This window comes from Myotis yumanensis, unplaced genomic scaffold (assembly GCF_028538775.1).
Source record: "Myotis yumanensis isolate MYYU_CA2020_CCGP unplaced genomic scaffold, mMyoYum1.0.hap1 SCAF_6, whole genome shotgun sequence".
Taxonomy (NCBI): Eukaryota; Metazoa; Chordata; class Mammalia; order Chiroptera; family Vespertilionidae; genus Myotis; species Myotis yumanensis.
In genome coordinates, this window is record NW_027223757.1 from 56,051,422 (window position 1) to 56,076,257 (window position 24,836).

General features: G+C 36.3%; 1 protein-coding gene and 1 non-coding gene across 2 annotated transcripts in view; one reads left to right on the plus strand and one right to left on the minus strand.

Moving 5' to 3' along the window:
* Positions 1 to 24,836, plus strand: part of ME1 (malic enzyme 1) — a 166,630-nt gene that overhangs the window by 81,357 nt on the left and 60,437 nt on the right. The window lies entirely within an intron of this gene.
* LOC139013409 (small nucleolar RNA SNORA81) lies at positions 11,866 to 12,024 on the minus strand. Its single transcript, XR_011472049.1, has one exon. It is a non-coding gene; the product is annotated as a small nucleolar RNA SNORA81 (small nucleolar RNA).

A 24,836-nucleotide genomic window follows, 5' to 3' on the forward strand; every position in this document is an offset into this window, starting at 1 on the left:
AATACATATACATATATACTCATAGCAATTAGTGGCCAAGTGATATCTTCATGTATTTATCCCCTAAAAGGTTGTCTTTGTTGCTATTCCTAAAGAAACTTTTCTCTTATGATTATTGGCAGTCTGTACTATACTTCTGGCTGCTAATAAATCTGATCTTTGATTATCTTTTTGGATGAATCTGACCCATTTGTGGGGGGAAAAGCAGAGGAAGAAGTGTGAGTTAGCGCAATGCACAAGGTCCAGAATGGAGCAAGGACCAGGACACCCACTCACAATCTGTGAATCTCTGATTAAAAATAAGGTATTCAATTAAAGTACAGTACTATATTTTACCTAGTCTAGGTAGTATTTAACTGTGGGCCTAGTGCTACTGTAAAATTTTTCAGTTTTTTTCTTTCAAAGAAGAAACTTCTGCCATAAGTTAGTAATATATTCTAGGAGAATTTTGTCTCACTAACAGTCATCCCATTTGTTACTGTATAGCCACAGAAACCATGTACTGTTTAAACACATGTATGTTGCCTTGGTTTTTCATGGAAATAAACATCACTAGAATCAACTCTAAATGGAGACATCCTTCTGGTTTCTTTTTATTATAAGGTTTAATTTTAAGAAGTTGAATCCAATAGCAAAAAGTACTTCCACCAGCTTGCACAATATTTAGAATAAATGGAATCTTTCATTACCCAAGGTTTAAATGCAGAGTATAGTTGCCAATTAGCATGGACTACTTTTTAAAAACCCATGCCTGATTTATTGTTATTACTTATTAACTTAATTAAACTGTACTTATTCATAGAAGTAGTTGAGAAATTCCACAGTTTAAGTTCAAGATTGCTTAATACAGTTAAATGTTAGTAGTTTTTCCTATTTAATTTTAAATGTTTTACCCTAAAACTTATGTAAGCTTTTGAAATTATAACTTTTCAGGTAGCAACATTAATCAAGAAATTATATAGAGAATACCATGAGACTATATAAAAGGAGAATGAAATTCTCTGTGTATTTGTTTTTATTGTCTATTTGTGTAAACCAGGGGTGGGGAATGTCTGACCTATGGGCCATTTACGGCCTGAGAAAGCATTTGGTCTGGCCCTGCCAAGGCATTAGGAGTGAGTTAGTTAAGTGCTTGACCAAATATAGCAGGCTAAGTTTTAAGTTGATAATTTTGTATGGCCTGTGGATGATGTCACAACTATCCAAAGGCCCTTGGCAGAAGAAAGGTTCCCCAACCCTGGTATAAATGAACATGGTTTACAATTCTTTTCTTTTAGTTGCTTCTCTTTCCTAATCTTATCTTATTATATTCATTAATTCTGATTGCATTAATTCAAAATTCCTTTAAAGTGCTTGTAAATTTTTTATACTGGTTTTATTCTTTTTGTATGAGTCTTATTGAAATGTATTATTCTGTGTGCCCTATTTTTCTTAATAGAATGTAAATTGTTTCAGAAAAATAACTTCATTGCAAGAGATTACTTTTTATCTATCATACATCATACTGTAGCACATAGTGGGTATAAAGTAACTACGTTGATAGTATTACTTAAACATTGAATGCAACCTTAATGAAACCACAGTGCCATACATCTGAAGCAAAGGTGGTTCTCAAATGAAAACTAGAGAAACACACAACTTTCCAAATAAAGTGGCTCTGCTTGTAGTAAACTAAATATTTGAGTTTTAAATATATACATTTATGTGTTAGAATTGATCTTTTCTCTAAAGAAGAAAAGTATTTTAGTAAATTACTATTGCAACCATTATTACCTATCATTTTCTTTTTGAATCAGCAAACAATGAGATAAGAGGAATTCCTTAAGATTTTATGAGTTTTAAAGCTAAATTATATTTATTAAAGATAATAATTACCTTTGACAGTGACCTATATACCATGCTTCTTGTATGTGTGTGTTCTTTGCCTATTCTCTTGACTTTCATTTAGCAAGGTGAAGCCCAGTTCCTTAAAAACTTGTTTCTTAATTGTTTTCCATCTATATGTATCATATATAATAAGTTAGAAAATAAGAATGAATATATCTGCTCATTAGTAATATTAAAAAAGGAAACTCAATATGAACTTATTTCATTATATCCAGAAATTAATCTAAAAACAAAAGCAAAAAACACCAGTAGCAATGTCTTGTGTGTCAAAATAAGGTCCTTTGTTCAAATTATTTTTCTTGCCCTCCTTAATTTATGTGCATTTATAAACAAAGATGAAAAAGGCATGCACATATGAAAGTAGTTTAATTCTTATTTTTAAAGACTATCAGTGTGGTTGATTTGATGGGAAAATAGTATAACGATATTTGAATGAGATATATATTATTTTATCATTGGAGATTAAAGATGAAAGTAAAAAAGGATATTAGAAAGTTGGTTGAGGGTAAGTTCAGAAATTTAAGGGGACTTTTTTCAATTCAGCATCCCTTATAAAGACATTCTCTAGGAAATGTGAGATCTAATTTGCAATTAATATCATATCTTGACCTATCCTTATTGTTGACGATCACTACCTTTCAGATAGTAAAGGTGGGAGTCCTTATAGTGGCCCCTCACGACCTCTGATGCACTCGGCTGCAGCCACACTCTCCGCACTTTGCTGTCAATGAACTCTTAAAGCATGTTTCCATCTCAGAGTATTTGCTCTCGCTCTTCCCTGTCTGAAATATTCTACCCCAAGAAATCTACTTGGTTAATGACCTAATTGTTGTCAGTACTTGTTGAAATCTCACCTTCTTCTGAGGCTTACTAGTATCCAGATTCTCCATATAATACTGAAATCTGCCCCTTCTCCCCATGCCTGGCTCTCCTGGTACTCTTGCTTTGCTGTACTTTTCTTATTTTATAATTTTATATAATTTATTCATTTATTACATGTTTTGCTTACTGTGTGTCTCTGATAATAGAATATCTATTTCCTCAAGGACAGGAATCTAGCTTGTTCATTTTATGAACAAGTTTCTATGTCAATTCCTGGCACAAAATACATAGATATGCAATATATATTTGTTAAACTGGATTGAGCTACTCCAATGGAGGCCACACAAGAGAATGTGAGTGGATTGGCAACAATCTTTCACCAAACTAGAAAATTAAAGTTTAAATATATCCTACATTTGCTGAGTTACTACCATCATTTTCATGTAGAAAGTAGGAAAATAGGGATGTGGTGAGGGTGAATACCTGATTTCCCCAAGTCTAACAACAAACAGATTATCCCTTGAGGGCTAGAGGTTCTGAAGTCAGTATGTTACATAAAGTAATCAAACTACATTTAATAGAGGTCGGCAGTAAATATTTTCTGAGCTGATAGATTTCAAAGTCCCATTATTTAAAGCTGTAACAAAATTTATATAAAATTTGCCACAATCAGGACATAAGAACAGAATAATCATTCATATTGCCAAGATGATCATATTCTGGCCAGCTTAGTTTTCCATCATTTGACTGTTATTTTTATTTCACAAATTATAAAACAAGCCAAAACTGACACAGCATGTAATGATTTTGATTTAACCATAATGTAGTGATTAATTCTTAAGACTTTGTTGTGGCATCCACAGATGGTGACCCAATTTTTTTTTTTTTTTTACATCTTCAGTCAAAATAAAACCACATTCTACAGTATAGATGGCAAAGACTGCCACATATATGAATAAAAACAAAATAAGCAATTGTTATTATTCTTAACCAATATGGTTAGATTTGGATATGTAAAAATTATAATGGTGAAAAGGCTGTCTTACTGAGCATATATTAGAGTGGTGTTGCCTGGATAGGTTTGTAGTCCATTTCTACCGAGGCCTTATAGAATGACGTTTCTTACTTCATGGAGTTCACCATGGTTTGGGATTTGACCCTCAGTTTGGGAAGTTCAGAACCATGATTTTGTCAGTGTACAAGGCCCATGTCTCAGGGACATGTGATAAGCAAAACCTGGGCTTTGAAATCAACCTTTGGTTCCATCAGCTACTACATTTGCAACCTTGGGAAAGTTGCTTACCTCTCCAGAAAAAAAGTGAAAAATAATAATAGCACCTACTTCATAGGGTTGTTGTGATGATTGAGATTAAACATTAAAAAACAAAATTACTTTTGTTAAGTGATACAAATAGTAAGTACAATTTTTTCCCAAGGGAGGATGATGAGGGCCAATTTAATTAAAAGTTATAGGTTGGCAAATTTGCATTAATGTTAGAGAGAACACTTAATAGTTGGAATTGTTCAGAAATAAAATAATGTATATGAAAGTACTCATGCCCTGGCCAGGTGGCTCAGTTGGTTAGAGCATTGTTCCATACACCAAAAGGCTGTGGGTTCGATTCCCAGTCAGGGCACATACCTAGGTTTCGGGTTCAATCCCTGGTCAAGGAGAGGCAACAGATTGCTGTTTCTCTCTCTCCCCCTTCTTGTCTCTCTAAAATCAATAAAAATATATCCTCAGGTGAGGATTGTTATATATATGTATATACGTATAGAAGTATTTACCACAACGCTTTTCAGTAAAAATTACTCAGTAGTTGTTATTTTTGGCTGTTGTAAATACTATTTGTTACCTCTCTGTCACTTTAAGTACATGGGCAGATACATTTAATATAAACATAATGTATACATTATACAATATAAATATATAATGTAATATAAATATAAACATAAACATACAGGTTTCTGCCTTAAGTGGAAGTATTTATTAGAATTAAGCATTTTCTAAAGTGTTCTAACTTTAGGGTTCTATTAAAGTACTAAAGAATCTGTATTTTGTTTAAACATTCAGGGCTGAGCTGTATCAAAAAATTTAGTGATTCATTTATAATTGGGATCATTATGAGTCAGTTGAAAATGTTTGATCATCACATGATATAATTATACTTGACCCAGAGGAATATATTTCTCATTCAACATTTTAAATTACTTTGTTTTTCCTTGTTTTGCCCAAAGTTTTTTTCATCAGGAGCTAAAGGTGATTAATTCAAAAGAAAAATTTTTAGGAAAACTTTTTATTTGCCTTGTATTACATTTCCTATGCTTCATATTCATTGTAAGTCAGCTTCAAGTCAAGTTGATGACAAGAATTATTTCCTCAATAAAAGATGATACAAAGATACTGAAAACTATTGAATTAACTTGCAAAGATTAAAAAGGAGACTTGGGCTTATATAAGCCAAATATGCAAATCAACTAGTCCACTTCTTCACTGTTTCTCTTTCTTTAAAAATCATCTGTAACAGTGTCATCTGATTATATCCCAAAGCAGAAATTGAAATACTTTTTTCTTCTTGAGTATCTGCTATAATTCCCCAATGTTTTTCTGTGCATTTGTCTTAAGAACAGATTCATTGCTAAATCCATGCAGACAGTTCCTCTGTTGTGTCCTTGATCTATACTCTTGACTCCATTTCCATAACCATAACCCAACGAGGACTTTACCACTTTATATCTTTATCACCATAAAGAACCTTTCAGTAATTTCTAGTTTCTTTTGTATCCTAACAGTAAGTCTTCAAGAGCTTACTTTTCCCCCTTTATTAACTGTTTTCACCTTTTACTTATAAATCCCTTCTGATCTGGCCCTTGCACTTTGCCTGTTTCTTGTCACCCTTCTCCTCTCCATGAATCCTTTATATAGTGGCCCCCCCCTTATCTGCAATTTCATTTTGCAGATTAGGGGAGGACTCTTATATCTGCCCCCTTATCTAATGTGAACTAGAGAAGCACAATTTTCCAAATAAAGTCCAAAAATATTAAATGGAAACTTTTTTGGTAGACATAAACAACTCATAAATTTTAAATATTGTGCAGTTCTGAGTAGTATGAGGAAATCGCATGCCATCCCTCTTCATCTTGCCTGGGATGTGAACCATCCCTTTGTCCAGCGTCTCCACACTGTATATGCTCCCTGCTCATTACTTTATGCACTGCCAGTCACATAAAAGTGTAGCACGTACAGTTATGTGCAGTACATAATACTTGATAATCAACAACTATTACTGGTTTATGTAGTTATTATACTATACTTTAATTGTTTTTTAGAGTGTACTCTGTCTACTTATTAAAAAGTTTTCTGTAAAACAGGATGCTGTGTTATACCAGCAGTAGCTTCAGACATCTCGTGCTTACTGAGTCTCTGAATTGCATCATTTTCTGTTGTGCTTGATTTAATCCCCTGTTGTTTTGCACAGTAACATGCTGTACAAGCTTGTAATCTAAAAGAAATAGGCTATAACATATAACCTAGTTAGGCTCCACCATCTAGGTTTGTGTAAGTACACTCTATGATGTTCTTCTAAATGTTATGAAATGCAAAAGAATTTGCTTTTAAGTATACTTTTTACACATGACTGGGGACTCATAAATATCGGGTATTAAAAGGCATATTTTTTCCAACTTAGAAATGATGAGAAACTGACTCAATTTTAATGCATTGTTTGTTTTCTTGACATGTAAACATATCTGTTTAAATTTAAGAATGAATACTTGATATGCATTCAGATCTTACCATGGATTTGAATCTTCAGAAATTAAAGAATGGTTTTTACTGTTGCTATCCAGAGAGAGCAAATATTTAAAAATAAGGAATCATAATTACTTCTTATTGTGTTTATGATATATGAAAAACCACCAGATGTGTTCCATCAATATTAATAATAACAACTATCATAACAGTTGATACATTTTTTTAGGTTTTTAAAATTACAGTTTACATTCAAAATTATTTTATATTGGTTTCATGTACACAGCATAGTTGTTAGATAGTTGTATGTTTTACAAAGTGTTCCATGCCTCATATTTCCAATACTTGCCTGGCACCATATTTAGTTATTACAATACTAGAGGCCCGGTGCACAAAAATTTGTGCACTCGGGGGTGGGGGGTCCCCTCAGCCCGGCCTGTGCCCTCTCGCAGTCTGGGACCCCTTGGGGGATGACCACCTGCTGGCTTAGGCCTGCTCCCTGGGAGATTGGGCCTAAGCTGGCAATCAGACATCCCTCTGGCAGCCCGGCAGCCCTCAGGGGATGTCCACTTGCCAGCGGGGAGCAGGCCTAAGCTGCATTCGGACATCCTTAGCGCTGCTGAGGAGGCAGAAGAGGCTCCCACCACCACCGCTGTACTGGCAGCCATCAGCCTGGCTTGTGGCTGAGCAGAGCTCCCCCATGTGGGAGCGCACTGACTACCAGAGGGCAGCTCCTGCATAGAGCATCTGCCCCCTGGTGGTCAGTGTGTGTCATAGTGACCAGTCATTCCCAGTCTTTCTGCTGTTAGGGTCAGTTTGCATATTACCCTTTTACTATATAGGATAGAGGCCTGGTGTACGAGTGGGGGCCAGCTGGTTTGCCCTGAAGGGTGGCCCAGATCAGGGTGAGGGTCCTGCTTGGGTGCCTGGCCAGCCTGGGTGAGGGGCTGATGGGTGTTTGCAGCTGGCCACACCCCCTTTAGGGTGGGGTCCCCACTGGGGTGCCTGGCCAGTCTGGGTGAGGGGCTGTGGGCTGTTTTCAGGCTGGCCGGTGACTGAAGCTCCCAGCCTCTTCTTTTTTTCTTTTTCTTTTTTTTTATTCTGGGATTTATTCACGTTCTATAATTGAAATTTTGTTGCTGTCACTGGAGCTGAGAGCTGGCTCCTGTTTGCTGCAGCTCTGAGGCCACGGCCTGCTGAAAACAGGTATCTGGGGTTTGTTTAGCTTCTATAATTGAAACTTTGTTGCTTCCGGAGCTTAGAGCCGGGCCGCGGCAGGCAGGGAACCTTGGTTTCCTCCATCACTGGAGTAAGCAGGCCTCCTGCTCGCTTCAGCTGCATGGCTACTGGCCGCCATATTTATTGGCGGTTAATTTGCATATCTCACTGATTAGCCAATGGGAAGCATAGCGAAGGTACTGTCAATTACCATTTTTGTCTTTTATTAGATAGGATTATTGACTTCCAGAGGCCCAGTGCACAAATTCGTTCACAGGTAGGGTCCCTTGGCCTGGCCGGTGATTGGGGTGGGTCAGGGGCCATGGAAGGTTGGCCAGCCACCCCAGTGGAGGTCATTGGGGCTGGTTGGCTGGGGGGAGGGGCCATGGGAGGTTAGCTTTGGGAGCACACTGACCACCAAGGGGCAGCTCCTGCATTGAGCGTCTGCCCCCTGGTAGTCAGTACGCATTATAGCGACCGGTCGTTAGGTCGTTCGGTCATTTGGTCACTTAGGCTTTTATATATAGAAATATTTCCTATCCTGTACTTTACATCCCCATGACTGTTTTGTAACTACTAACCTCTACTTTTCAATCCCTTCACCTTTTTCACTCACTCCCACAGCTAATGCATTTTTATGGTATATACCAAGCTGTGTTCTAATTTACATACTTTAAATCCTCAAAAATGGTTTTATGACATTCTTACAATTAGTTATCCCCATTTTTCAGATAAGAAACAGAGGCACAGAGAGATTACGGACTTTTCTATAGCTACTCAACTAGAAAGTGACAGGGCTGAGATTCAACGTCAGTCTGGCTCCAGAGCCCACACGCTGACTTATTACGTTGCATTCCTGTCTGATTTAAAGCAATGCTATCCAAATGTGTCCGTGCAAATAATGTGGCATGTGCAGCACAGTCTGTGTTCAGACCACTTACAAATGCAGCTGTCGCTATCAGGGTGAAAATAGAAATGCCAATAGCTGTAAGCTTCTGGCTGGATTTTACACATGTAGCCATGACGATAAACCCTACCTAATAACTGTGAGAAGGAAGCTATGGAAAATTAGGTGATTTGTTTGAAAACTATGCATTTTCCTCTTTCTCTAAACATTTTAACTTCCCTAAACAAATAAAACAGTTTGAAGATATTTTCTGGTACTTGAATTATAAGGAAATAGGAAATGTGCGTGAATTCAACAGAAGTTTCATTCAATGTGCATTCCAAATCTTGCTCTTTCTTGTCCACTTCAAATACACTTCAGGTTCTTTGCCCTGCTGTTGTCTTAACCCTCGGGCATTTCTCTTTCCCTTTCCCCTCCCTCCTTTAGGTCTCTACTCGAAATTGCACCCTTCATACTGGCTGGCTTTCTCTACACTACTTATCACCATAGAACATGTTGTATAATTTACTTATTTATTATCTGTCTTAAATAAATACAGTATGAATCCAATGAAGGCAAGGATATTTTTTTTTTTCTGTTTGGTTCACTGCTCTACCCCTAGAGCCTGACTCCTAGGAAATACTCAGTAAATATTTGTTGGATTCATTCAGTTTGTATCTGGTTTCAAAGTATTTTACATTAAGATGTTTTACATTTGAACTTAAAGCTGGGAGTTAACGAGAATAAAGCTTTTGTGCTTTTTGTTTCAGGTGAAAGGACAAAACAGAAAAAAAACAAGTCTCTTGGTTTTGACTGTCTCTAGCACATAATAAGTTTTCAATGACTGTTAAATGTATATTATACTCTTGTGGTTAAGGTTGTTGTGTTAGTTTTATAATATACTGTACTCCCATGTACTTTTTTCATTCTTAGAATTCTGATGTTAAGAAAAGACAGAACAAGCAAATATATAATGCCATATGTAGGAAAAGAGCATGCTATACAGCCTAGACAGGTCTTAATGTGAATGTGGGTTCACAGTCATACCAATATTTTTTTAGCTAAGTTAAACTTTTTTTCTGGATAAGCTGTATTGACATATTGGAAAACAAATAAATAATAGTGAGGATAAAGGAAAAAAAAATCCAAACGTTCTTGACTCATGTATAGTAAGAGAAATTAACTATCCCTATATATAGTAGAGTTGTCCCCGCTCATACAAATGATTTCTATAAACTTAGTCAAAGATAGTACTTAGAGTACCTTGGATTATTTATTTACTCAGCAAACACATTGAGCACCTATATGTATCAGGCATTCATTTTGTTAAATGCTTTTAAGGAACTCAGTATTGTTGGGGAGAGAGATAAATAAACAGACATTTTCAGTAAGCCCTTCAGTGGAAATGAGTTTAAGGTATGTAAGAATATAAGAAACAGTGTATCTAATAAGTAACCTGGGGAAGATGAGTTGTCAGAGAAGACTTACCTAGCTTGTCTCTTCTGACTTTTACAAAAAGAATAGTTTAGTATTAACTGTTCTTTTTAGGTGCCAAACCATATGAAATTAAAATTAGGAGCAGATTTTGCTCATTTCAGCCATTTGAGTTCACTATCATGTCTTGATATTTTGAAAAGTTGTATTAAATTCCTATGAAATTGTTTTTAATCATGGGGTAAGGCTGCCTAAATCTGCATACATATCTGGAAAACTTTTAAAATATTTTTTCACAAGTGAGACAAGTGAGTGTTTTATATTTAAAGACTTAGACACCTGGTCGAAACACCTGGTAATATGCCAGATGTAAGATGTTTCCCAGGCATACTTGTAATACTTCTGTAAAGTTAGATTTCAGAAATGCAGACCAATATAGAAGACTTAATTTTATTTGTGAGATGGGTATTATAGCAAGTTGACAAATAATATTTAGGAAATATTATTTGTTACTTCTCACCAGGTATTAAATATTTCTTTTTTTAAAACATCAATTCATTTAAGAAATAATGAATACTTGCTATGTGCCAGGTATTGTTCGGGGCACTGGAGATATATATTGCTAGTATTATCAGATGCACCTGCACAGAGTTGTTATAATCAACTAGTACCCAATGCATGTGTTCATGGTGAGGCCAGGGTTATAGAAATTTTGTCACACTTCCACATGTTTAGACAGTGGGTTATTGGGTCAATTATTTCACTTTTATGGGCAGTGTTTTTTATTTGTTTAATTTATTCACCATCTTCCCAAAACATGTGCAGCAAAAAGAACTATTGGAGGAGCCAAAACTTGGAATACACAGAGTTCTAAAAGACACAGTATCTAACAGATACTGTAAATAAAGGAAAGCCAAGAAGTTATCCCATATAATAAAACGGTAATATGCAAATTGACCCTAACGGCAGAACGACCAGGATTGACCAGTTGCTATGATGGGCACTGACCACCAGGGGACAGACACTCAACGCAGGAGCTGCCTCCTGGTGGTCAGTGCGCATCCACAGGGGGAGCGCTGCTCAGCCAGATGCCAGCTCATGGCTGGCTAGTGTAGCAGCAGTGGCAGCACTAAGGATGTCCGACTAACGGCTTAGGCCCACTCCCCGTGGGGAGTATGCCTAAGCTGTTAGTCGGACATCCCCTGAGGGCTCCCGGGCTGCCAGAGGGATGTCTGACTGCCAGGGAGTGGGTCTAAGCTGGCAGGTGGGCCTCCTCTAGGGGTCCCAGACTGTGAGAGGGCACAGGCTGGACTGAGGGCCCCTCCGCCCCGCCTGAGTGCATGAATTTTTGTGCACTGAGCCTCTAGCCTAGTATAAAAAGAAAGAGATGGGGGGAGCTAGTAAAGGGTAAAGGAGGTCAACAGGCAGAACTTTTTTGCAAGGCAGGTCTGGTGACAAATCCCTTCAATTTTTGGTTGTCTGAGAAAGTATCTCTCCTTCACTTCTGAAAGATAATTTCACTGGCTACAGAATTCTAGGTTGGTTTTTTTCTTTTAATACTTATAATATTTCAATTTAGTTTCTTCTTGGTGTAATCCTTAATCTTTTCCCTGTGTAGATAAGGTGTGTGTTTTTTTTCTGGATTCTTTCAAATCAATGCCTTTGATTTTCTACATTTTGATTATGATATACCTAATTATAGATTTTTTTTGGTATTTATCCTGTTGGTGTTTTTTGAGTTTCTTGGATATGTAGTTTTGTGTCTATCATTAATCTTAATTAATAAAAATTATTCTCCATTATTATCTCAAATATTTACTCTCCTTGTTATATCCATTGTGTGTATGTTACACTCTTTTTTTTCCCCACATGTTGCACCAAATTTTAAGACAAAGGACACTGGACATTAAGAAAGAGGTCCACCCCAGTCTTTATCATCTAGTGCAGTTACTTTTCTTCTTGTGTGTACTCTGCTAGCATATGTTACACTCTTTGTAATTGTCCCATAGTTCTTGTGTATTCTGTTCTTTTTCTCTTTGCATTTCAGGTTTGGGAATTCCTATTGACATTTCTTCAAGCTCACTAATTTTTTTCTTCTCCATGTCTAGTTTATTGATGAATCCATCAAATGCAATTTTCATTTATATATCATTTATATTACTTCATTTATATTTCTAGCATTTCTTTTTCATTCTTTCTTAGAGCTATCATCTCTTCTGTTTAATGTTACCCATATGTTCTTACATATTGTCTACTACTATTTTATCTATTAGGCCCTTTAACATATTAATCATAGTTACTTGAAATTCCTGGTCTGATTACTCCAAAAGCTCTAGCATATGTGATTCTAGTTCTGATGCTTGCATTGTCTTTTCAGACTATAGTTTTTACCCTTTAACTCCCTTGTAACTTTTTGTTGAAAGATGGACATGATGGTACAAAGTAAAAGAAACTAAGGCCTTCAGAGTGAGGGTTTTGGTTTAGCTAGCAGTTAGGCTGTGTTTACTATTTGCTATAGCTGTAGTCTTAGAGGATAATTTTCCTCAGTGTCGCTTATCTCCCCCATGTCTTTGGGATTTCCTCACAGATTTATTAAGTAGAGTTTGAGGCTAGCAGTTCTTTTAGTTGTAATCTCCTGTTATTTATTGGAGCCATGTTGAGGTAGTAATAAGATATGGGGAGAACGGAAGCATATTATAACCCTATGTTTAGGTCTCAGTCTTTTTTTTTTTTTTTTAAATATTTTATTGATTTTTTACAGAGAGGAAGGGAGAGAGATAGAGAGTTAGAAACATCGATGAGAGAGAAACATCGATCAGCTGCCTCCTGCACATCTCCTACTGGGGATGTGCCCGCAACCCAGGTACATGCCCTTGACCGGAATCGAACCTGGGACCCTTCAGTCCACAGGCCGACGCTCTATCCATTGAGCCAAACCGGTTCCGGCTAGGTCTCAGTCTTTTACTGAGCCTAAGATGGGTATTTCCCTTCCTCATTTTAAAAGTTAGAGGGAGCTGGAGTTGGGTATTTCATTTTCTCCAGTTTGAAGGGTAGAGGAGCCTTTTAAAAGGAGAATTGAGGACTCAGGGTGTATTTCAAAATGCTTACTTTTTCTATTCCTCTGCTGGAAGCATAAGAGGATTTCTCCAATCTTCCCAGTGAGAACCTGGTGAGGTTCCTGGAGGCAAAACTGTAGGTGGGTTCTCCCCAAGACTGCCCCCTCTCCCCACCTACGAGTTGTTAACTCTCTGGTTAGTCTACACTGAGCTGCCAAATATTCATCAATTATAGTTGAAAGCATTGGCACAGATATTGACTCCAGTTGCAGGAATTGCTCCTGGCCTTCTGTTCCAGGTAAGCTGTGATTCTTTGTGTTTGCCTGTGTGTCTCTTCAGTTTTGGGGGCAGCAAAATTGGATTAAGAAGATACTATTTTGAGTTTGTTCAGCTTTTTTTCTTGTTGTAATGACTGGAGTGTCCACATCCAAGCTGTTTGCATGTCATACTGGAATCCTGACCCTAGATTCAGAAGTCTGGGATGCAGATGGTAAAAGGTCCAGGAGGATAGGAAGTTTCTGGTAAACTGAGTTGGATTCTAAATCTTATTTTTGTTCTCAATTTTAGTTTGACAGCCCAAACTGTGACCTTGCCTTATCGTGTCCTATATGAATCTTTTCTCCATGTTGCGTTACCTTAAGCCAAACCTTACCTCTGATCTTCCTTGACCTGTAATTACCCAAGACCCAGAGCTAACATACTTGTGGTGGGCATGTGAGCATTGGTTTTCAGTGTGTTTTTGCTAGTGTAGAATCATTGGTTGATTTTGATTAAAGTGGGGCTGAAATCTAGGCCTGTTAGAAGATTTATACTCAGGTTCAAAAGCCATTGAATTTCATACATTATCATCAAAGTTGTAGTAGGTAAATGGTCTGTTACTTATATATTTTGCCTCTTACAGTGAGTGAATATGAGAATGTTAATATTCTGTTTACAAAAGATAACAAATATCTAAGTGACTGGCCTTATTTTCATCATTTAATTCACAAAATATATTAAAAGTTATATTTGAGAGAATGTTAATTGCTATATTTTCTTCTAAAGGAATGCTATCATTCATCTTTTAAGTATTTCCTTGAGGTGGGGTTCATTTTATTTTAAAACTGATATATCTGTGTCTTAAGACTTAATGTGCTGTATTTCATTGTAAAAATCTTTACTTTCTTAAGTTTACTGCAGAGCTAGAGAACTATTAGCATGTAAATTATTGGTCTCTTTCCTGTTGCAGTTTGTTATTAATGATAGAACTTTTTGCAATTAATAAATTTATAAATATGTGCTTTCCATTCCTTCTTTTTAATTTAAGTATAGCACAGCAATATCATAAGAGAAATCCAAATAGAAATTTTAAAAAAGCAGGTCGTAAGCATAAAATAATTTTATATTCTCCCCCATATTTCAATGTTAGCAGAGCATTGGGAAATGCCAACTTACTGCTGGAAAGGCATCAGTAAGACAAGAGTTTCAGGAAAGAGGGAATTAATGGGACCAAACAGAGCAGTGAGTTAAGCAAGGTAAAGATGAAAACATTTCCCTTGGGAAAAAAACAAAAACTAAACAAAACAAACAAAAAAAAACCACTTTTCTTTTTCAATTATAAAAATAGGATATACTTGACATGAAAGGGTTAACAGGCACTTAACCAAATAAGGCCCCTGGGGCACACATGAGAGTACAGTTAAAAAGCCCCCATAGAATAAAGCTTAACTAAAGCAGCAGAGACAGTGTCATAAAACTTTTATAGTACATTAGATAAAGTAGGTTCTTGTCAACAGACCTAAAGTCTTTCAAAAGTTGTGTTGATTTCATCTGATTTGGCACTGCAAAATAAAAAATCTCAATCTATTAGAATAATTGAATATAAGGGAAGTCAACCTCAAAAATTTTTTAGATTATATATCCCATATTGTCTTTACATTGCTTGGTATGTGGAGAATTTGGGTGTCCCATAGCTGAAATTTTGCTTACAACCAGCATCTCTGTGAATCTGTATTCTCTTCTATTGAAAAATTTCTTCTTAACTGGGGGTTTGAAAATATAAACCTTACTATTTTTTTTCCCTGAAAACCACAGAATCCACAGAATGTTATTGTTATCAACTTGGGGGAAAAACAAAGTGACTAATACAGCTCATATGAGAAACAAGAGTGGGAACATCTTTACTGCACATATGCTTATGATTTAAGCATTGTCAACTTTCAAAAAACCAGTTACAGTCTCCCTGTGACTCAGTGATAGCCACATTCTCTCCCCCCCGCCCCCCCCCCCATTAAACTGCCATAAACCTCTTCCTCTTATGATCAGATAGAGCCACCCACAGGAAAATAAAACTTGGTGCATTCATGACTACGTCTATAAGTTTTCATTTGACATACTTTCTTTTAAAAATTTTATCCATTTTGAATTTTGTGAAACTTCGTGAATTTTATTATTTAATGTCTAGGTTTGAAAAGAGAGCTATACCAATAAATAATCTTGAGATAGGCATGTCCTTGAATTATAAGCCCATTCCTTTTTGAGATCTTTATAAATTGTATTACCAGAAAGCAAAAGATCCTTTCCTGAAATTTTGTGTGGGTTCCCTGGTTAGATTTTTTTATTTTACTTCTTTGCCTAGCCACAAACTTCTCTTTATTTGAAATTTACTTAGTTGGGTTTTTTGTTTTTTTTTTGCTTTAATGATACATATGTCTTATTTTGACATTTAAAATTCTCCCTTCAAAAAAATGACATCCTTATTCTATTTATTAGTAGAACAACAATGAACTCTTACAGGTTTTGATCTTTATTATAAACTATTTAACAACTTAGAACCTTTTTTAACCCTATGTTAAGGGTTACGTGTACAGGGTCTCTCGGTATTCTTTTCTACTCTTTCTGGGCCATGAAAAGGTATTTTCTAGTTCAATTAGAATGATAAATTCACATTTTATGCATCCTCTTCTCAGAGATGATCACTTTACAGTAAATAGTATGTTCAAGTTCTGAGAACTCAAATGCTGAGTGAAGAGACGTGTTTTGTTCTGGGTACTGGTTCTCAAAACCATTTGGGCAAGGATTCCTATTTTTGCAAAATCTCAGTTAACATTACTGTAGCACAAGTTTCTGAGAAACCCAGTCCCTCAGAGGTTTCTAATCACTAAAGGATGTAGTGATCACTTTGGCCAGAAGAAAGTGTAGTGGTTTAATAGGATATGTACTGCATAAAGATCGAGCTTTGTTTATTTTGAGGGGGTTTTAGGAAGAAGAAGGATTTTGATCATTTACCCAGAAATATGAAACCTAATCTGTTCTGGAGTTTAGTTAACAAGTACAAAAAGAAATGAAGAGTGGTAATTTATAAGTTATATTATAGTATGAAAAAAACAGATGTAGTCTGATAAGAAATATATTTTTATAGCATATATATCTTACCAAACCTAATCAGAATTTACTATGCAAATCAATTGAAGTATGAGCATTCATTTTACTGACGAAATAGTACAAATCTTCCTCGCTGCCCCTTGCCCCAGCACTGTTTTTGATGCACTATCTATGGTTTGATTTTATTTTATTTTTTTCCATTGGGTGGATTAAAGAGTGAGATATATGATCTCTTTGCACAAATGCATCAGAGGTTGTCCTCTGGGCATATATTTCATATGGGTTTTGGAACAATACAGAAGTTATTTTTCTTGCAATGGAGAATTACAGGATTTTGGAATGAGACAGAAAATATATTTCAGCAAGCTAATGGAGACTTCTATTTTTCCAGGCATCTACTTATTCCAACAGTTTATATTTGGCCAAACTCCTAGTTTTAAAACTGAAGATAGGGAATAGTATCACATTACAATAAATGTTTGACTGGGTCTTAAATACTAATTACTCTTCCAAATTCTCATTAACCTGGCCTCTGTGGACTAGAATGCAAGAAGAATGCACTAGTTACTGAGCTTCTGTCCTGACCTTTCTTCATTTCCATCAGTCATTATTCTAAATTTTAGAAAACAACGAAAAAAAGGGAAAACTGGTGGTATTTCTGGGAAAATAATTTCAGGGGGAAAAATATTCTTTTTCAATTTAAAAAAGAATACTAAATATGTTTTGACTTATGAGAATATTTTATGATAGTGTTTGATTCTTAATATATTCCTGAAAGTAAGCTAATAGAGCAGTGTCAAGATTTATACACTATAAAATCCAAATATATAGTGCACTTTGATAGAAACGGCACTTAATCAAAGCCTCCCAACAATGATTTTCCAGTCTTGCAGTTTATATTCCTTAATGTTGCTTGTACATATAATTTACTATAAGCAAAAAAAATCAAAACACGAATGGTTTTAGAATATAAATTAATCATTGACAAAGATAATCAGATTGGGATTATTCATTATCACTGAGGATTTTATTTGAGGTCACTATGTTTACCAACATGTTATAATAACACCTACTAAATATACACATATACCTAAAGAAAGGAGCAACGAGTATCCTCAGGCCATTGTTTACAGTCATGGTTTCATATATCCTGGAGCTTAATCACAACTCCTGTGGTAAATAAGGAAATCACACTGGGCAAACAAAACTAGTATTTATTGAGGGCTTTTTATGTGCCAGAAGTTTTTCCAAAGGTTTATATTATTTTAATTGCTCACACCTGTGAGGTAGGTATTATTATTCCCATTTTAGAGTTGAAATAACTGAGGTTTAGGGAAATTTAACAACCTACCCAACATCCAGAAGTAATAAGTAGAGCTGGAGACAGATCCAAGCAGTTGGATTCAGCAGAGGCTTGAGCTCTGATGAACTCAGTCATACCAGTTTGAGTTTTCCATGTTAGTAGTTCCTGAAATGGAGTTGAAGTGTGAAAAGTGTATTGGAAATAATGCCTGTGGAACATAAACAGGGAGGGGAAAGAATTGGGCAGGGAAAGCCTTCAGACCATCATGCACATCTGGGAAGCAGAATTGGCAGAGAGTTTCAGGCTGTAATATAGAGCTGGCAAAGTCTCAGCCAACCCAGTGGAGAACTCCAAAGCAAAGATTGCTTGTTAGATGAGCTCTCACTGAAGAGGAATGACCAGGCTCCCATGGTACTGCTGTGCTGAGAAATTGACTGGGGACTCGCTGGGAGGAGGGTGGCCTTGGATGGAATGTTGGAGCAGATCTTAAGATACTGTGTCTGGAGGCAGTTATCTAACTGCACTCATAGACAAGTTCTATTTTTGAAAGGCAATCCAAGCAGCATATTTCCATGGCTGCCCAGCACCATACTGCCATTTCTCAGATATCAACTACCATTTCACATCCATCAGATTGGCAAAAGTGTTTAAATCTGACCTAGCTAAGTGCTTGCGAGGCTGTGGATGAATATGTACACTGCTTGCAGGAGTATAACTTCATTAAACACTTTGGCAACATAGTTAAGATTTTCATAATCTCCTGCACAGCAGTGGCACCCCAGAGAAACTTGTTCATAAGGAGATGTGTACAGAAATTTTCACAGCAACATTGCTTGTAGTAATGAAAAATTGGAAGTAATCTAAATGTCCATCAACAGGAAAATGATAAATTGTGCCATAAAAATACCATGCAATATTGTATCCTATCTAATAAAAGAGTAATAGGTAAATTAACCGTCACTCTGCGACAAAGATGGCGGCACCCATAGTGGCCGGGGTGGGATGCTGGTGGCGTCACCCTGGCAACATGGAGCCCAGCATCCACACCCTAGCCACACAGAGGGCTGCGCGGAGGGAGGGGAGAGGCCTTAGGCTGGAAGCTGGGGCGAGGGATGCTGACGTCGTTGCAGGCCGGGCTGAGGGACCCGCGCCCCAACCCCCCCGCAATGCACGAATTCCTTGCACCGGCCCTCTAGTAGTATATAAAAGTGGAAGGAACTTGTACTTCATATGCCCACATGAATATATCTAAGAATCATATAATTGTGGAAAAATTGTAAAAAGAGACATTTGAACACATTCAGCCTGAGCTCTTAATAATGGCACCATACTATCATGTCATAAGAATCAGATATCGCCGAAACCGGTTTGGCTCAGTGGATAGAGCGTCGGCCTGCGGACTGAGAGGTCCCGGGTTCGATTCCGGTCAAGGGCATGTACCTGGGTTGCGGGCACATCCCCGGTTGGGCATGTGCAGGAGGCAGCTGATCGATGTTTCTCTCTCATCGATGTTTCTAACTCTCTCTATCTCTCTCCCTTCCTCTCTGTGAAAAATCAATAAAATATATTAAAAAAAAAAAAAAAAAAAAAAAAAAAAAAAAAAAAAAAAAAAAAAAAAAAAAAAAGAATCAGATATCATTCAATACCCATCAGATTCATGTACAGTTATCTATGTATATAAAGTTTAAAGACAATGTCACATTTGCTTTTGGAAGTTATACGTTTATAGTAAAAATACAGGATGCATGGGAATGATAAACAGCAATTTTAGGAGAGTGAAGTGGGATTCAGGAGGGACAGAGGGAGTTTTAGTTGATATTTGAGCTTTCTTGTGGTCTGAAATAAATATGGTACAATATTAATATTTCACAAAATTGTGTAGGGAGCATATGGGTGTTAATTAATATTTCTAATGCTTTTATCTATGGTTAAAATATTTTGTCAATATATATGTGGGTATTTAGTAGTGAAATTATAGGTACATGTCTAAAACTTACTTTGACATGCAGGCATCATATCTACAGATCTAAATAATGTAATACATTCAAGGAAGTTCAATACCATTTTTCTGAAATCCTTTGTTAAAAATTTTTATGAAACAAAAATGTAAATCAATTTTTTTAAAAAAATTATAACCTGCCGAAACCGGTTTGGCTCAATGGATAGAGCGTCGGCCTACGGACTGAAGGGTCCCGGGTTCGATTCCGGTCAGGGGCATGTGCCTGGGTTGTGGGCACATCCCCAGTGGGAGATGTGCAGGAGGCAGCTGATCGATGTTTCTCTCTCATCGATGTTTCTGGCTCTCTATCTCTCTCCCTTCCTCTCTGTAAAATATCAATAAAATATATTAAAAAAAAAAAAATTATAACCTGGCAGGCTTTTTGTAGAAATTAACAAGATGACTCAAAATATATTAGGAAAGGCAAAGGACTTAGAATTTAGAATATCTAAAATAATTTTGAAAAAGAAGAATAAAATTAGAGAAATTATACTCCTTAAGTCTAAAACTTATGAGGCTACAGTAAATTAAGATAGTGTAAAAATGGTATAAGGCAATAGAACAATAAAGTAGATCAAAAGAAAAGAATAGAAAATCCAGAAGTAGGCCAATATGCATATGGTTAATTGAGCCTAGATAAAGTACGAAGGTAATTCAGTGGGGATACAATACTTCTTTTAAGACATAGTCTTTGAACTATTAAATATCTATAAAGAAAACATGAACATCAACCCACATCTAATACTTATCCCACAAAAATTAACTCAAAATGGATCATAAATCTAAAGCTAAAATGATACGACTTTAAAAGTTATATATAGAAGAAAATATTTGTGCCCTCAGGTTTGTTAAATATTTCTTACAGGAAACACAAGTTATAAAAGAAAAAAATGTTAAATTGCACTTTAATAAAGTTAAAAACTATGCTCTTCAAAAGATACTGTTAAGAAAATGACAAGAGAAAATAGTCATAATATATATGTCTGATGAATTACTTCAGAATATATTTTAAAAATTCCTACAACTCAGTAATAAGACAAAACCCAATTTTTAAAATGGGCAAAGATTTGAAACAACACTTAACAAGAATCTTTAAGTACATGTAAGCTCATTAGTCATCAGGGGAAAGCAAGCTACGGTATTTTATTATTATTATTTTTTAATCCTCACCTAAGGATATTTTTTTATTGATTTTTTTTAGAGAGAGTAGAAGAGAGAGGGAAAGACAGAGAGAAATATTGATGTGAGAGAAGCACATCAATTGGTTGCCTCCTGCAAGTGCCCGGACCAGGGCCTGGGGCGAGGAGGAGCCCAAGATAAGTGCCCGGACTGGAATCAAAACCCGAACCCTTCAGTCTGCAGGCCAATGCTCTATCCACTGAGCCACCAGCTAGGGCAGGAAATGCAAATTAAAATCACAATGAGATGCCATTACACACGCAGTAGATGGCTTAATTTTAAAAGACTGATAATAGCAAATATTGGTGAGCATTTGGAGCAACTGGAACGCATCCTTTTTTATTTTTAAATGTTTTTATTTATTTTAGAGAGATAGGAAGGAAGAGGGATAGAGAGATTGAACCATCTATGAGAGAGAAACATCAATTGGCTACCTTCTACATGCTCCCAACAATCCGGGCATGTGCCCTGACAGGGAATCATGGTTCATGGGTTCAACCACTGAGGCATACTGGCTGGGCTGGAACTCATCCACTGCTGATGGACATGTAAAATGACGAAACCACTTTGGAAAATTGGCAGTTGTATTCTTTATATACCTACCATACTACCAAGCAATTCTATTCCTTGATATTTTCAAAAGAGAAATGCAAAACTTTTTCAAATATTTTTTTTATTTTTCATTTACAATTGAAATACAGCACTATATTAGTTTCAGTGTACACCCAAATAATTAGATATTATACAACTTACTAAGTGATTATTCCAATAAACCTCATATCCATCTGATATCGCACTTAGTTATTAAAATATTATTGACTATATTTTTTATGCTGTACTTTACATTCCAATGACTATCCAAGTAGTCCTTGCACGGGCCCTTTAAAAGGAATTTCCTGGGCCTCCAGCCCCCATCCGTCTCCCTCAAACTCAATCCCCACTGGATTGTACAGCCACAAGTTATGAGGAATTCTCTTTCTAACACTGGAACTCTGTGCTGGGGCGCAGGTGTGGGGCTGGGACCCCTAGCTCCTGAGGAGGATCCTCCACAACTGAGATATCCCTCCCAATTTTCATTTGCCACATGGGACTAGCCCATTCCTCGTTTCTACCCTACCCACCAGTCTTGATATAGCTTTTTCTCTATATCTTTAGTTGTAGGACTTCTGTCCAGTTAGATTTCAGGCAGTTCTGAATGATGGTGATTCTGTAGTTTAGTTGTATTTTTTATGTGGTTTTGGGAGGATGCGAGTACCTCACTTACCACACTGCAATCTTGACCGGAAGCCACGAAATGCAAACTTTAAAATAACTCATAGCAGCTTTATTTGTAATATTCTCAAAATGGAATTAAACCATATATCCATCAATCTGTTCATAATAACATACCCAAAGTGGTATAACCATATATAGGAATACTGTTCAGCAATAAAAAGGAACTTACAATTTATGCAACATGAATGAATCTCAAGAAAATCATGCCAAACAATAGAAGACAAATACAAAAGGTTTAATTTATATTATTCCACTTATTTAAAAATCAAGAAAAGACAAATGTACTAGTAATCTACAGTGATAGAAAGGAGATCAGTAGTTGTCTGTGGGCCAGTGTTAGGGGATTGACTAGAATGGGCTTTTGGGATGTTGAGCATATTCTGTATCTTGCTTATAGAAATGCATTTATTGAAACTAATCAAATTATACACCAAAAATGGGTGCTTTTTATTGCTTGTAATCACGTGTCACTAGAGTTGATTTTAAAGAAAGCAAGGCATAGAAAAAGTCTTAGCCTGACATGAAACTCTTTAGCAACTTATTATCTAGATGACTTTATAGATTTTGTTATTTATTATGCAGTATTTAAATTTTCCAGTCATTTTCTTTATTTTCTCATGTTTTATTGAGTCTAGAGAGAGAGGTAGGGAAAAGGAGAGAAAAAGAGAAACATTAATGTGAAAGAGAAACGTCAATCAGGTACCTCCTGCACGCTCCCTACTGGGGATTGAGCCAGCAACCCAGGCATGGGAAGATGCTCAACCAACTTATCCACACTGGCCAGGGTTCTTGACTTCTTTCTTACTCAGTCTCCTATTGCTTAGAGGCAAGCATGGAATTCTAATACTCTTAAAACCCATAAACTCTAATTATCTATTTTAGAGTCTATTTATATTCTTGCACATCTATAAAAAACAAAATTTTCCCAGCCAGTGGTTGATCTATGAACCAGGAGGTCATGGTTTGATTCCTAGTCAGGGTACATGCCTGGGTTGTGGGCTTGATCCCCAGTAGGGGGCGCATGAGGCAGCCGATTTATTATTCTCTCTCATGGTTGATGTTTCTATCTCTCCCTCTTTCTTCCTCTCTGAAATAAATAAAAGCATATTTTTAAAAATATATACATATCCTGCCATGTATGCCTGCCTCATTACTAGTCATAGTTTTATTTAGAAATCACTTAGAGAGATTTTCCATATGGATTGCACTGAGAGCAAATATATAATATTTTTATTTCCTTACTTTCATTAATTGGATTGGTGGTGAGTCACTTTTTCAACACCTGAATATTTTGCATAGTAGTAGGTGGCCTGACTTGTTCATCTGACCTCTGTTGGGTATATTTTTCTAATTCTTTTTCTTGATTTAGAATTGCAAAAGGAGTTCTCAGAAGGATAGTGGAAAGACTGAAAATTTTACCCCAAAAATTCAATTTGTAAGTGAAGAGGCAGAACTCAAATCCAGGTATTAGATGCTAAGAGAGTTGGAATATTAACTTCATTTTACATGTTCTTTTCAGTAAGTATTATTTTAGGCACTGAAATTACATGTCTTGGCTCATATTTCTTAGCAATACCAGAATAAAGTCTTATTTTACAAATGATAAGTTATCATACTTCCACACACCCCCAAAGGAGTAAACTCAATAAACTACTAAAAATCATCCTTCCAACACAAACATAGTTTTGTTAATCAGATTTGGGAAATATGTCAGTTTGGCAGAGACAGAGTTGCATTCTTGAAAATTAGACTGAAATTTGAGTGTACTTGTTAATTCAAAAATATATCAACCCGGCCAGCGTTGCTCAGTGGTTAAGTGTCAACCTATGAACCAGGAGGTCATGGTTCAATTCCCGGTCAGGGCCCATGCCTGGGTTGTGGGCTCAGTCCCCAGTGTGGGGCATGCAGGAGACAGCCAATCAATAATTCTCTCTCATCATTGATATTTCTATCTCTCTATCCCTCTCCCTTATTCTCTGTAATCAATTAAAATACACCCCCACACACATATCATCAGAGTTATTTAAACATAGTTTAATATAAAATGAAGTTAAAGCCATTCTTACAACTACTTCATATTTTGTCCCTAAGAATTATTTAGGATTAACAAGGAACTCTGTAATGGAATTATAATTTTAGTATGTTGGATTAAATCATTTCAACTAATTATTGAGCTGATTTAAGGGGTGGGGGGAGGCATTGACATGAGAGTTAATGTATGTACGGGTGCCAATAGAAACAGTTTGGACTTAAAAGAGCTTTCATACCACTGGAACATATGATTGCTTAGTTCATGAGGACCCCAGTATGTGGGAAGAAAAGAGCTTATTAATAAAGCAGGGAATATAATATTTTGGCAAATTGCATTAGTATCAGGCAGTACTATTTTTATGGAATTATAAATAGACAAAACTTCAGGACACATTATTAGTAGGTGAATTCTAGTTGCAGAAGATGGTTAGTGTTCAAACTTTGACATTGGCCCACATGTTGTGGCAGAGAGACCAGATTTGTAATTTACATTGGATTTGTGCCCTCAGCTATTTCTAAATGTACCTTTCTCAGATTTTTCTCCAAAAATATGCATAGATTTCTATTTATTGAGTGGCATACAAATGGATATGATCTTTCAAAGTTTTAAAGTAATTATACATTCAAAGTCC